Here is a 14,556-nt window from a genome sequence, read left to right on the forward strand (position 1 = left end):
ATGACCAGTAGAGTGAGCATTTGATAGCAAGTTTTTAATCAATGGGATTAAACTCATTGTAAGAGCCATTATGGTCTATTGTAATTGTGTTTTTTACCACTGAGGGGAGTGTGGGCCTGAATCAGTATATAGGTAGGCAAAGAGTAAGAGAGGGCAGGTGTGTAATTAGAGGCAAGCACAACATTTTTTGACCTTGTCTGGAGGTGATTATGTGAAAGCATTTGATGTTATCATACTGTAAGTGCATTGTGCAGCAGAACTGTGAGTTAAAATGACCAGTACAAGCTGTGATGAATAAATCAGATAAAGCTGACTTTGGAAGACAATGTTTTGTTTGGATCTCATGCATCAGAAACTACCCTACAACACCTCAAGGGACAAAATGATTGATATTTATGTCATTATATTGTCAAATGCTTCTTGTGGATTATCACATATCACTTCGGAAACTTTTGAACTTTTAATGGACTAATCACTGGATTTGGATTTGGATTTAATTTGATGTAGCAGTGAATCGAGGAACAGCCCTGACAAAAATAATTGAATGAAACCAATCAGTCTGCGAATATGAGTGTTGAAAATCATGATGATGTTGTGGCCACTGGGGAACAAATAGAGACTGAGTCATTTGAGAAAGTTGAAACTGTAAACCTGTGGAATACAGGATGAATGTTTTTTGGAGCCATGTCATCTCCATTCTACATGGATGATTGTCTGAAAAGTGTAGCTTCAGAGGAAGAGGCCATCTTGTTAATTTGAAGATCTCACAACAGTTTGTTTAACAGGAGGTTTCCAGTTAACAATACGGGTTAGTAATTCTGCAGATGCGAGTACACTTGGATATGGCACTGAAACGTATTTTAGGATTGAGACAAATTTTGGTGTCCATGTAACTTTCCTACTCAGTATAGCTAGAGTAGCACCTTTGAAACAAGTACCCAATCCACGTCTTGAATTGACAGCTGCTGTACTTGCTGCTCGAGTGGACAAAATGTTGAGGGCAGAGATACAGTTTCCATTGGTGAACTCTGTGTTCTGGCCACACTCATCTTGCGGCATATACATCAACAGTTAAGCCGCAGTGGAAGAAATCACATGCTTTCCAAGCTGAGGAAAAGATATTGGATCATTAAGGGTAATGCAGCTGCCAGAAAGATCATATCAAGTTGTGACCATTGCAGACATTTTGGAGTTAAGGTGAGTGAGCAGAAGATGGCAGACTTACCAAAGGAGCGACTCCTTCCAGATCTGCCTCCATTTACAAATGTTGGGGTGGATTATTTTGGTCCTGTGGAAGTTACACGAGGATGTTCAGTTGCAAAACGTTACGGAGTCATCTTTACTTGCATAGCAAGTCTTGCAGTTCATTTGGAAGTCGCCTATTCTTTGGACACGGATTCATGCATCAACTCTCTATGAAGATTTATTTGCAGATGAGGGCAAGTAAATCACATAAAATCAGACAATGGTACAAATTTTATTGGAGCCAAAAGGGAGTTAAAGGAAATGCTTAGTTCATGGAATAAAAGCAAGATTCAAAGGGTAATGTGGTCCAGTGGAGTTTCAATCCTCCGGGAGGTTCCCTTTATGGGGGAATGTGGGAGCGTGTGATCAGTGTCACAGGGACGAACCCCTCACCTGAATACTGACACACACAAATCCATCCATTCAAGCCTGTCCTCCAACAAAAAACCACCATTTACGTTTTAAAGTTAAGCGCCCTCTAGCGGGTAAAAATAATGACAGTATCGCGTTGCGTCTGTCGTCATTAATTGACATGTAACGTCATTACCAATCAAAACGCATGTTTATTTAAATGCAATGTGTGGGCGTTTTACATCGATCTCACAGTATTTCCTACATATTTTACTACTGTAGGTGGCTTATTCGGTCGAATGACCACACCTAACCCCACCCCTAAACCTAACCCTCACAGAAATCATGCTAAATTATGTTTTATTGAGTATATACATCTTCGTGCACGTTCATGCCTGGGATCGAACCCACAATAGCAAGATTACATATCAAGGTATAACGCAATAATCTACTAACTGAGCTACACGAAACGCAAAGCAGAGGGCAAATAAAAGAGCACAAAACATTAATATGAAAACGACCTTTTGCCTATAGGGGCGCAATTGTAGTATACGCTCTGATGGGTCATATTTCAGGGATTTGGACAAACGACCTATACAAGCGTATTGGTTGGAGGACAGGATGATCCATTCATTTACACTGACTACACTACATTTCCCACAAGCCCCGTCCTTGGACTCTGATCGCTGTCATAAAATATACAAGTTTCATTTTATTTATAATTAATGAAATAAATCAACTTTTAGATGATATTCTAATTATATGACCAGCACACACACATTTATATATATATATATATATATTAGGGGTGTAACGGTTCACAAAATTCACGGTTCGGTTCGATACGATACACTGATGTCACGTTTTCGGTACGTTTCGGTACGTTTCAACTTTTCAGAATGCCGCAAGCGCACTGCGGGTCATGTGACAAGAACGAACCAATCAGCTTCATCCTTTCCCGTAACAACGTTGAAAGCTCAGCCAAGATGAAGGAACAGCTGATCATAGTTGTATATGGATTGCAATTTTTAAATAAATTTAGTAGCAGAGCTAGCCTACTGCAAGCGATTTTTAGAGCTGCAAATCCATTTATCCTTTGCTGAGATTTCAGCGTCTTCATGGAGAGAGCACGTCATTGTTGCTTAGCAAAGGCAGACGCCTCAGGGGTGCTTCTGCCGAGCGCTTTGGAAAGGAGGCGTTTTCCACGCATTTTTAGGCGCGATATGTTAACGGCCCCTAAGGCGCTCGCTCACTCATTAGACATTGCAAAATGTCTAATGCATTTAACAGACCAGAAATAGAAGATCCTCCAATAACCAACAGTTCTGGTGTTTGGGTGCACTTTGGATTCCCTGTAAGCTATAATGGTGATGATAGAATGAATGGTAAATAGTAAGGTTTCATATCCGTGGCTATAATGTAAATGTAACGTAAATGAAGCCTACCAATCGCCACGGTGATGTCTTTTGCCCTGTTTGAATCCGTTGGAAATGTCTTGTCTAAATGCTTTGGGGATAGTTTGTTGTGTGTATGTTTCTCCTCTTTTTCGTCTTTTCCCAGATACTAACACACTAAGGTGATGTCGGCGTAAATGAGTTGACATGTTTCAAGTATTCCCGCTGGTGTTTTTTTTTTTTTTTTTTTCGTTATTTTATTGTCATGTAGATGCGACATACCGTTGTTGTTTTTTATCCACCACTCTCTTGCCATCACCATTAAAGCTTACACGGAATCCAAAGTGCACCCAAACACCAGACCTGTTGGTTATTGGAGGATCTTCTATTTCTGGTCTGTTAAACGCATTGGCCAACCCGTACCGTGCATGAACTGCTCCTGACTGAGTAGCCTAACATAAACATATAAGTTGGTGTTTTTTTCTTCTTCGGGGGTGTCAGGGGCGTTTGCTGTCACATTGTTTGGGTTATTGGGCTACCTTGTTGAATGCATATCATTATATTTCACTTTTTTTTTTCAAATATAATTAATTAGTCCAACGAACCATTCGGTACATAATGCGTACCGCGTACCGAACCAAAAGCCTCGTACCGAACGGTTCAATATGAATATGCGTATTGTTACACCCCTAATATATATATTTATATATTAATACCAAAGACTTATACACTCTCTCTGTCTATATTATGAAAACTGGTAAAATAAATGAAAAATATTATTAAAGTAAAATTCCTATTATTAATTCCACGTTGCCATAGCCTATGTATCTCTATCCACACAACAGCGATTGAGTTAGTGTACAGTTGAGATATCCTGACTGAACACAGACCGGCTGAACGATGCTTTCATTTAGATGCTAAACTCCAGCTTGTTTGTTTTTCAGATATCTGCGGAGGCACTCCCGCAATGAGGAGAAAGCATTTGCGTGTGACAGGTTGCTTAAAATAAGCAAAACACAAGGAAGAAAATGTATCTATGTAACAGCGAAGCTGTCACGCTGTCAGTCTCTGTTTTCCTGGGTGTCCACTAGTGAGCTCACTTCTCCTTAGGTACTTTCCCATAGGCACTATAATTCCTCTAGTCTGGTCCTGTCTTCACAGTAATTGCACTCCAGTTAATCGCACAGGTGCAGGCCTCTATTGTCATTAGTCTCCTTATAAATACCTGTCCTTACCCTTCGTGTTACCAATGTTCTCGTCTCCCGAGACTTACCCTTGCTATCTCGTCCTCCGAGTTCCCTGTCTGTTCCACCAGTTCCCTCTTTTGTTTTGTTTGTCTCCTTGGTCTGTTTGTTTTGGATTACCCTTTTTGTTAAATAAACGTACCTGCAATTGGATCTCCCCCTCTCATTGTGTTTTCCTGGTGCACGAACGTCACAGAAGGACTCCATCCAAGAGATCCAGCGGTATGTCTGCTCCAATTTCCTCCCCAGCCATCAAGCGGGAGAGAAATGGTTTTGAGGGTACTCGCCAGGTTGTGTTCCGTGGAACCAGGGGAGGTCGCTCCGGAGTAAGCAGTCAAGAGGAGGTCCGGCAGCGATCTCCACTGTGGGCTCCCGTTGACCCGGGTTTCGGTTGGGAGCCGCCATTTCCCCATCATGAACAGAGAGAGGGAGAGGAGACGCAAATTGGCTGAACCAGTGCCGCTACACAAAATGGCCGCCAACCCAGCACCATGAGGCAAGATGGAAGCCAGCCCCAAGCCACAGCACAAGATGGCAGCCAACCAAGCGCCAAGAGTCAAGATGGACACCAGCACAGCGCCAAAGCACAAAGTGTCCACCAGTCCAGCGCCACAGTGCAGGATGGCCGCTAGCTCAGCACCAATGCACAAAATGGCCACCAGTCCAATGCCACAGCACAAGATGGCTGCCAACCCAGCGCCAAGGGGCAAGAAGGATGCCAGCACAGCGCCAAAGCACAAAGTGGCCACCAGTCCAGCACCACAGTGCAAGATGGCCGCCAGCTCAGCGCCAATGCCCAAGATGGCAGCAGAGACATTTTTTGATTATTTCTCCAGGCTGTCAAAAATCCTAGATAAAAAAAAATCCTGTCAAAAATCCTTCATCTGTTCAAGTCACGTCTGAGGAGCCAGCACCACTGCACAAGATGGCCGCCAGCCCGGAGCCACTGCAGAGGAAGGCAGTTACAGTGGGCTTTCCTGAGTTGAGTCAGATTACTGTTGACCTTCCAGAGTCGAGACAGGTGCCCGTTGACTTTCCAGAGTTGAGTCAGTTTCCGGTTGACCCTCCAGAGTCGAGTCAGATGTTCATGGACCTTCCAGAGTCAGGGTTAGTCACTGTTGACCTTCCAGAGTCAGGGTTAGTCACCATTGACCTTCCAGAGTCAGGGCTAGGTTCTGTCGACCCTCCAGAGTCGAGTCAGGTGTTCGTGGACCCTCCAGAGTCAGGGTTAGTCACCATTGACCTTCCAGAGTCAGGGTTAGTCACCGTTGACCTTCCAGAGTCAGGGTTAGTCACCTTTGACCTTCTGGAGTCAGGATTAGCTACCATGGACTTTCCAGAGACAAGGCTAGTCAACGTTGACCTTTCAGAGTGAAGTCACTGGTGATCTTCAAGGACAGAGTCAAGTCACTGGTGATCTTCAAGGACTGAGTCAAGTCACCGGGGATCTTCATGAACAAATGCAAGTCACCAATAATCTTCATGAGCAGAGTCAAGTCAGCACCGATCTTCTGGAATCCAGTAGAAACACCATAGGATTACCAGAGATTCGTCCTCCCGTTAGTCTGGCCAAACGGATGTGGTGGTCTTCTGCTCTGCCCTGGGGGACTTCGGCTTCGACCACAAGGATGTGGTGGTCTTCTGCTCTGCCCTGGGGGACTTCGGCTTCGACCACAAGGATGTGGTGGTCTTCTGCTCTGCCCTGGAGGGCTTCTGCCTTGACCACATTGTTGTGGTGGTCTTCTGCTCTGCCCTGGTGGGCATCACGTGATGTCCTTCATGGACTTATGTTTTTTTGTTTTTGTTTTCTTTTGTTTTTCTGTTTGTTTTCTTCTTTGGACCTGGCCCTCCGTCCCTCCCCCTGATCCTCCGCCGGTCCACCACCCTCCTGGACTCCTTGTTTTGTGTTACACTTCTCTTGTCTCTGTCTTTCCATTTTACCTGGTTGTCTTGTCTCTGTCTCCCCATTTTACCTGGTTGTCTTGTCTCTGTTACCCCATTCTACTTGGTTGTTTTGTCTCTGTTTCCCCATTCTACCTAGTTGTTTTGTCTCTGTTTCCCCATTTTACCTGGTTGTTTTGTCTCTGTTTCTCCATTCTATCTGGTTCTCCTGTCTATGTGTACCATGTTTTCTGTCCCTCCGTCCCTCCGTCCCTCCCCCTAGTCCTCCGCCGCTCCACCTCCCTCCTAGCTTCTTTATCTGTTGGTTTTCCCTTGGTTTCAGGTGGAGCATCTGGCAGCTGCTCCGTGGAGGAGGGGGTAATGTCACGCTGTCAGTCTCTGTTTTCCTGGGTGTCCACTAGTGAGCTCACTTCTCCTTAGGCACATCACCATAGGCACTATAATTCCTCTAGTCTGGTCCTGTCTTCACAGTAATTGCACTCCAGTTAATAGCACAGGTGCTGGTAATCTATTGTCATTAGTCTCCTTATAAATACCTGACTTCTGACTTTCCCTGTTGTTTGTATGGAGTCCTTACCCTTCGTGTTACCAATGTTCCCGTCTCCCGAGACTTACCTTTGCTATCTCATCCTCCGAGTTCCCTGTCCGTTCCATCCGGTTCCTTCTTTTGTTTTGTTTGTCTCCTTGGTCTGTTTGTTTTGGATTACCCTTTTTGTTAAATAAACGTACCTGCAATTGGATCTCTCCCTCTCCTTGTGTTTTCCTGGTGCACGAACGTCACAGAAGCTCTTATTTGGGGATTTCAATTCTTGATATTTGGCAACCGCACTCATGAGAGATCGTGTAGTAGAGGATTGTGGAGCAGTCTGGAATAACATTTCCTTTTTTGGACTTTCGGTGCGTTCTTCCTATATTCCGCACACAAAATATTGCTATCCGTCATTCGGTACACACGTGCACCGTACCGAAAGCCCTGTACCAAAACAGTCCGGTACGAATACACGCACCATTACACCCCTAGTGGACATGTATTTAACTCTTTCTTAACGCTCTTGAGCAGCTGTGGAGGATTCTGTAGAGACGAGCTTAGCAACACTTCCCTTTAAAGACCAGAGCATTAAGTGTGTTTAATATGGTTCAATTTTGCCATTTTTCCATGAATTATATTAGTGATCATTAAAAAAATACATCTTTTATATTTATTCAGAAGAGGTGTACTAATTTGCGCTGTGCACTGTGGGTAATAATGTTGTAAATAATGTTAATTTTCTTGCACAGACCAATCGTTTCACTTCATAAGAACTCAAAATATAGTCAGGAACCACAGGGATTAATTATGTTTCTTGAAATGCTTTGTTTTAATTTTATAGAGTTCGACAGCTATGACTTGCATTTCATGAATCACCAAGATTCACGTTTTCAGTAAAAAATCTTCTTTAAATTATATTAATACAAAATTATGTTCTGGGGAAAAACACCCTGCTCACCCATGAGTTCTTTCATAAATGAGCAGGGAGAGAAGCAATAAGCCCCCCCAGCAAACATTGGTTCGACGGCGACGTCGTGTGGCTGGCCAAAAATAGTTGCGGTAGGACGGCATAAATCGGTAGAAATATGTAACACAGAACATTTCCTAAAAATGCATTCAGATATGTTAGTACACGTTTAGAATTCTATGGGGTTTCATGTATAATTGTAGTTCAATATTTACCAGAGTTGTGAATCGGTTGTGAGAGGACGTCACCTAGTGACGTCATTTACACGTGCGTTACACGTCCATCATGACCCTTTTTGAATTCCTTGTGGAATATGCAAAAGCTGTGCTTACACCTTGATTAATACTGCAATAATTAATTAAAGTGCACCAAGTAGTTTTTAAGAGGTTTTAAAGAGGTTGTGAATAGATGTCCACTGACGACTTTTACACGTCTCGTCATGGTTTGTGAGAAGATGTCCAAGCAAGACTAGCAGGAATAAAAAAATTATATACAAAGTAAATATATTTACATATATATTTATATACTTTACCTTGTTAAAAAAATATAATCACAAAGAGCCCAGTGTGGTTAAGTGATTGCAAAGCAATGCTGCAATTTAGTCATTATTTCAACCTGTTTTATGTATTTGTTGTTATTATTTTTATTGAATCTATGCATATACATGTGAAACAGATATATACCCGGTCACAATTACGGTCTGAGTTGGATGTAATTGCCAAAACGGTGCTGCCAAGATGTAGACACAAAACATACTGATATATTTCGTGATATTACAAAATCCCGCGATAGGGTAGATTATCTCGCGAGATCTCGCTTTCTTCCGGAAGTTCTGGTACATCAAGCAGGCAACCACCACGAGGAGGAGAGGACTCGAAGAGGACTCTTGGAGGGAGATTTGACGATATAAATTACATAAAATCTACTGTGGGGTAAGTACATTTTGTATTATTTGATTAACGTGCTTGAGTTTTACTTGTTTGACACGAAGGAACCGAGAGAAATGATGCCCACGTTGTCAACTGAAATTCACTGAGTGTGGCTAAAATTAGCTAACGTTAGAAGGCTTAAAGTTACTTATATTGATGTAATTTTTATATTGGTATGCTTTAATTAATTATTCAGGGGACATCACAGCTCTCCTGTCTTATCAGAAATGTCCTGTTCACTATCTCACAGTTACACTGTGAGTGTTTCTCAAGGGCATCACATTAAAGCATAACACCTTTTGTACAAAAAATAAAATCTAATGCTTGATTACCTTTTTTCCCTAATGTTTCATTCATGATTCATTCATCTTGGTCCAAGGTTGTTGTTTTTTTTATTTTTTTTTAGCTGTAGACCATAAAGATATTTTGAAAATAAGTGCATGCCATTTATCTCAAATGTTTTATTTTATTTATTTTAAAAAGAAATATATTCTCTTCCCTCAGATGTTGTGAAGAGGTGGAGACTCTGAATGGGATGTAGCAATGACAGAACACCTGAAGCTCGCTCCAGGAAGAGATGGGGGTGGAGGTTACAAGAAAGGAGCCAAACAACTGTAGTTTGTTTAAGGGATAGTTCATCCAAAAATGAAAATAGGCATAATTTTCTCACCCTCATGTTACGATCATAATAATTTTTCCTGCAGTGGCAGTTAATGGATTGTGAGATCTGCTTGGTTACAAACATTCTTCCAAATATCTTTGTGTTTATAAGACAACTGTGTAAGTCAATGACAAGATTAAAAAATAATTGATAAAAAGAAACCATCTTTTAACATTCTAGTAGAAAACATTCTCAGAAATGTAATATTTTAATTAATGTCGGTTCTATACAGTTTAAAATCATTTACACCACTTTGATTTCATAAATAGCAATGATTTCAAACATATTTTATGATGAGGGTCTTATGTTTTATGTTTTTCTTGTCACATGACAACAATGGCTCCTGCAGGGTGTTTATGCCACATGTTCAAATATTAATAATATTCTTAATATTATATGATTAAAGTATTTTAAAATAAATGCAATTAATATTGATTTATGTTATATATTAAAAACATTAATAAACAAACACTGCAAATAGAAATTTTTAACAATAATAATGGACTTAAGTGATGCCCCTCATTAAATCATATTTCTGATGAAAAAATGGTAGGCCTGTAAACTTATTTCAGAAATCCTAAATGGATACAAAGATAACATTGAAAAACAAATTTTTAAATATATTATCATCTTTAAGATTCTTATTTGTCATTGTCCCAGTAAAGCAAACATGAAAACAATATCGTCAGAACACAGAAAGGTATACAGGTTTGAAACATGAGTTTGAGTAAATGAAAGAATTTTCCCTTTATATAATAATTCAGTATTTTGTAATTAGTATTTTAGTTTGGTTAACAGATGGTAAACTGTTCAAAAACAATAAAATGTGCTAAATCAGAACATGCTTCTTTTTTGCATATGTCCACAAATAATGTGTTATTGTTAATGATGTACACGTGATTAAGATGTTTTATGGACGTTCATGTCTGACTGGACCGATCTTGAACTTTTGTCAAGATGTGTTAAACCTCAAGACATAATTGATTGCCTTTCACGATGTTACACAGTGGGTGTGAGATTATTTTATATGCAGGCTTATATATACATACACTTAAAATATGCAGCAACGCATTTAAAAATCCAGAAGACAACGACGTCCAGAAATCGACGCATTTGGACGTCCAGAAGACGACGCATTTAGACGTCCAGGGACGTGCAGAAAAGACGTGCAGTTCACGTCTAGAAGACGTCAAAGACGTCGGTTCAACTTTCATTTTGGAACTATTTTCAACTATGACGGGACCTGTCGGATGGACGTCTTTTCAACGGTCAAAAGACGTCCAAATGTTTGCTGGGTAGGGTTAACAGAACAGAACCGAATGCAGATATCATTACATTTTAGTGTAAAAACGTAATAAATTATAAAAGGAGACTGATTCAACAAGGAATAATAGAAAGCCAAGTCATGACTGTGACGAAAGGAGGAGTTGGGGATGGAGGGGGGTAATTTGCTGCTGAGCAAGCAATTAAAGCTGCTGAATTATACTGAATGGACCTTATAGGATGCTTAGATAGACGTCGTATTCCTATAATTGGACATGGATCCGCTGAGAGTCAGCAGATGCAAGCCGGACTCCTCTGACCTGCCAGGACTAATGCTACACTTTTATGTTTTGTTCAAGATTGAGAAATTGCAGATTTAATTACTTTTTCTTTAGAGATGTTCATTTGTCTTGGTAGTTGTTTTCAAATTTCCTTTCATTCAGTCAATCAGTTCCCCCTTATGCATTCATCCATAACTTCTTTCATATCATTTTTGTCAGCTCTTTGTTCCATTATGTTTTCACACAAAACCTATGTTGCATGCGCATCACTCTTACTAACTTTACCTTATGCTGAGCAGTTTATCAAATCGTGATAATCGAATACGGTTTTATTAATTAAAATATGAAACCCCAACCCACGTCACATCTCCATCAGACACTGGCGCATATCTCAGACTAACTGACTGAACTTGAATGGCTTCTGGTAAACAGCTCTTTGGAAAGCCCTCTCTGATCAAAGAGGATCAGTCCATCATTTTCACTGTCCAGCTCTGGGTCATAAAATCATCATAAAGTCATGTTGTCATGTGACTGCTCAGGTGTTGGATGAGATAATGCAGGAACAGGGTTGGAAATAGTTTAAATTCTCTGATCAGATCAGATAATATACAGACAAATGATTAGCCACCAAAATAACTGACTAATGATTCAGAAAACCCAACTACAGTTTTGAAAATATCATTTCCTGCATCCCTATTATCAAAAAGCTTCTTTTACCTCAGATATAACAGGTTAACAAATCTTGCATATGTGGTCATTCACATAGTGCTGACCAATTATTGTAAAAGGTAGCATTAAATATATTCTCAGATTTTGGCGTAAGATAATCCAACATTAGACAGCGACTACATTCAGACTCAAACGCACCGATATGACTGTTTGGATAACCTGAGTGAACTCGAATTTCCGTGGCAATTTTTTAAAGGAAGTAACGTTTAGGAGAAGGAAATGTTTATGTTGGGTGTCATTGAGAATGTAAGTGTTCAAGATCATGGCTCATTTTCCTGAATGTGTGTCACTAATACCCTCATTTTCTTGCTCACTTCCTTTGCCCTTCACCTATATGATTGAGCACGCATCACAGTCCGGGGGCGGGGTTAGCAGGCCTGTGTCCTTATATGGGCATACTCATGCTGAGGCTGGAATGGACTGCTGATTCACGTCTCTCTCTCTCTCTCTCTGCTTTTGCATTGATTTCCATTACCATGATTGATGTAAAATTGAAAGTTTCCATCAGTCTTACCTTCATGACTCAGGGACAAAGTTCTCCAACAGAAGTGAAACTGCAGAATAAATCTTTGGATTACTAATTATTATTAAACTGTAGGACTTTTTTTTTATTTATAAATACTTATAGCTAGTTATTATTCATAAGCTCAGTTTTTCCGAACCCACGCACATCTGGGTGATTTGTTCACTATGCATCTCCAAGGCCCTATTACACCTGTAGTCACCACTATTCACTTGTGATCGGACCACCTGAGATGATTGTGAATGCACTCATCCTTGCATGATGGTTGTCGACTGTGTTTACATCTTTATTCATAAATGGGGAAATTGGTACGAAAGTAGTAGAGGAAAGCTCACAGAATGTATGCTTTAGCAATACCAGTATCATTTGTCATTGTATTTGAGTATTTGAGAGCCAAATGGCTGCTTTTCCATTTGTGTGTCCATGCTGTCATCCAACTTTCTTTCCAACTTAAAAATGTTGAAACATTTTAAAATATTTAAAGAAATGATGGTGCACATTCCCAGACCAGCCTATTTTTTTTCAATACTTGAATACTTAATTAACTTTCTAATTATTTTTTTTTAAGAGATTCATTTAACAATTATAATGTCCTCACCAAGATCAGGATGAGTTTGTTTCTTCATCAGATTTGGAGACATGTAGCATTGCATCAGTGTCTCATCAATGGATGCTCTCCAGTGAATGGAATATTTTATAATTTAATTTTCTAACAAGTTTATTTTCTCAATGACATAATTAACTAATGAAAGAGTAATGAAAATATTAGTCTCAAAGTCGGTCAATCATGTATTTCTAAACCTTTATTTTGTTAAATGGACAAATCATGAAAATCGGACTTTTCCAGGTTTTAAATGCTATAATCAGGTCCCCGGTACATCTCCCAACCAAGGAAACGTGAAAAAGGTTAACCCAGTAACTTTGGTGAGCCTTTTTCTGCAAGCGTCTGAGAAAACCAGTGTGTCTGATTTCGCTCCCCTGATGACGTGGCAAAGGGATCTCATTATAATATAACCACCCCTTGACCTGTAAGTTTATACCCACGGTGCCGTCATTTTGCAAGCGACAATGGTGTAGCAGCTCTAAAGCCATGGTGAAAGTTTGAGCAAAACATGCTAACTGTTCTGTCTTTGGCTGATCAGACTAGCCCAGCCTCAGAAGAGACAACAGATTTACTGATTTATATACTGTATATCGCTGCTGTCTGTCACACAGATCTAAACCTTCACAGACATACCCGACTGTTTTTGCAGCTCGTGTGTTTTTAATGTAAACTTGTGTAGGGCTTCAACTCACGATTATTTTGATTATTCCATTATTTTTCTGATTTAACGGTTTAAAAGCCCTATTTTCTTTATTTAAATTTTAATGACAAAAACACACTATTCCACACTCTGTCCGATGTCCCAAAAACAAATCTGCCAACTGAATGCCATGAAAACATACAATTATTAACCATTTATTTTAGCACTTTCTGTAAGGCGAAACGCAATTGTTTTAATAATCTGTCAAAAAAATGTATTCTAAAAATGTTATTGTATTATTTTGACAAATAGCAAAGTAAAACCACTAAATAGTGTTTATTCACATAACAAAAAAATGTTTTTTTTAACCCTTTTATTGATTGTATGTAGATATAAGATGATGTCAACAATGTGCTGCAGATTAATATAATGAAATAGGAGTATGCATTGTTAAATATAAATAGCTTGTGTATGTTAATTAATTTCTTTAAATGTCTTCATACTAATAAAATTTAAAATAAATAATGATAAAATATTTCCCTAATTCAGATATGGAAATGGAGTGTAATACTATAGATATTTCAAATCTGAGCTTGCATATCCTGAAATATAATTTGGGTTTTATCTCAAATCCCTTTGGCTAATACACATAAAAAGAGGCGTGTCTTACTTCACCGACTCTTTGCTCAAGGTAATCTTTTTCATTTCCCAAAGCGGATTTGTTCTTTGTTTCTGTAGCTTGATAAAACTGATCTGGACCGTGATCCGTGATATTGAAGAAATGTAGGCAGCGCTGACCAGCAAAGCAAGCGCTTCACACAACACACACGAGGATAAAGAAAACCAGTGCTGGTGTGAAGAATCTGATGGGTTTATAGAAATGCTACAGCTCTATGTGACATGCAAAATTTGCAAATGCAAGACTCTGTTGTGTAAAACACAATGGAAAGTCTTCCGTAAAAAGTTTTGCATTTGAACTTGTTTGCTTGTGTTTGCAGTCCTGATCTGACAGCTTCTTTAGACGTTTCAGGCTCTAGATGACACTGAAGAACTCACTGGACTGCTAAGGTCATGTATAAAGACAGAAGATGCTCTTGTGTTGTTCCTGTCAACATCCCTCGAGTGAGATTGTGCTCATAGTATTCTGCAGATGCTTGATAAGTGTTTCCGCCCCTGAATGGAATGCCATATCACCAAAATCATGAAAAACAACAACATCAAAAACCAGACGCCCTGTAAGCTCTTTGTTAGTGTAAAAGAAAAGGCTGCAAAGAAATCTTTTCCCATGAAGAAA

The sequence above is a fragment of the Carassius auratus genome, chromosome 5 (genome assembly GCF_003368295.1).
Source record: "Carassius auratus strain Wakin chromosome 5, ASM336829v1, whole genome shotgun sequence".
Taxonomy (NCBI): domain Eukaryota; kingdom Metazoa; phylum Chordata; class Actinopteri; order Cypriniformes; family Cyprinidae; genus Carassius; species Carassius auratus.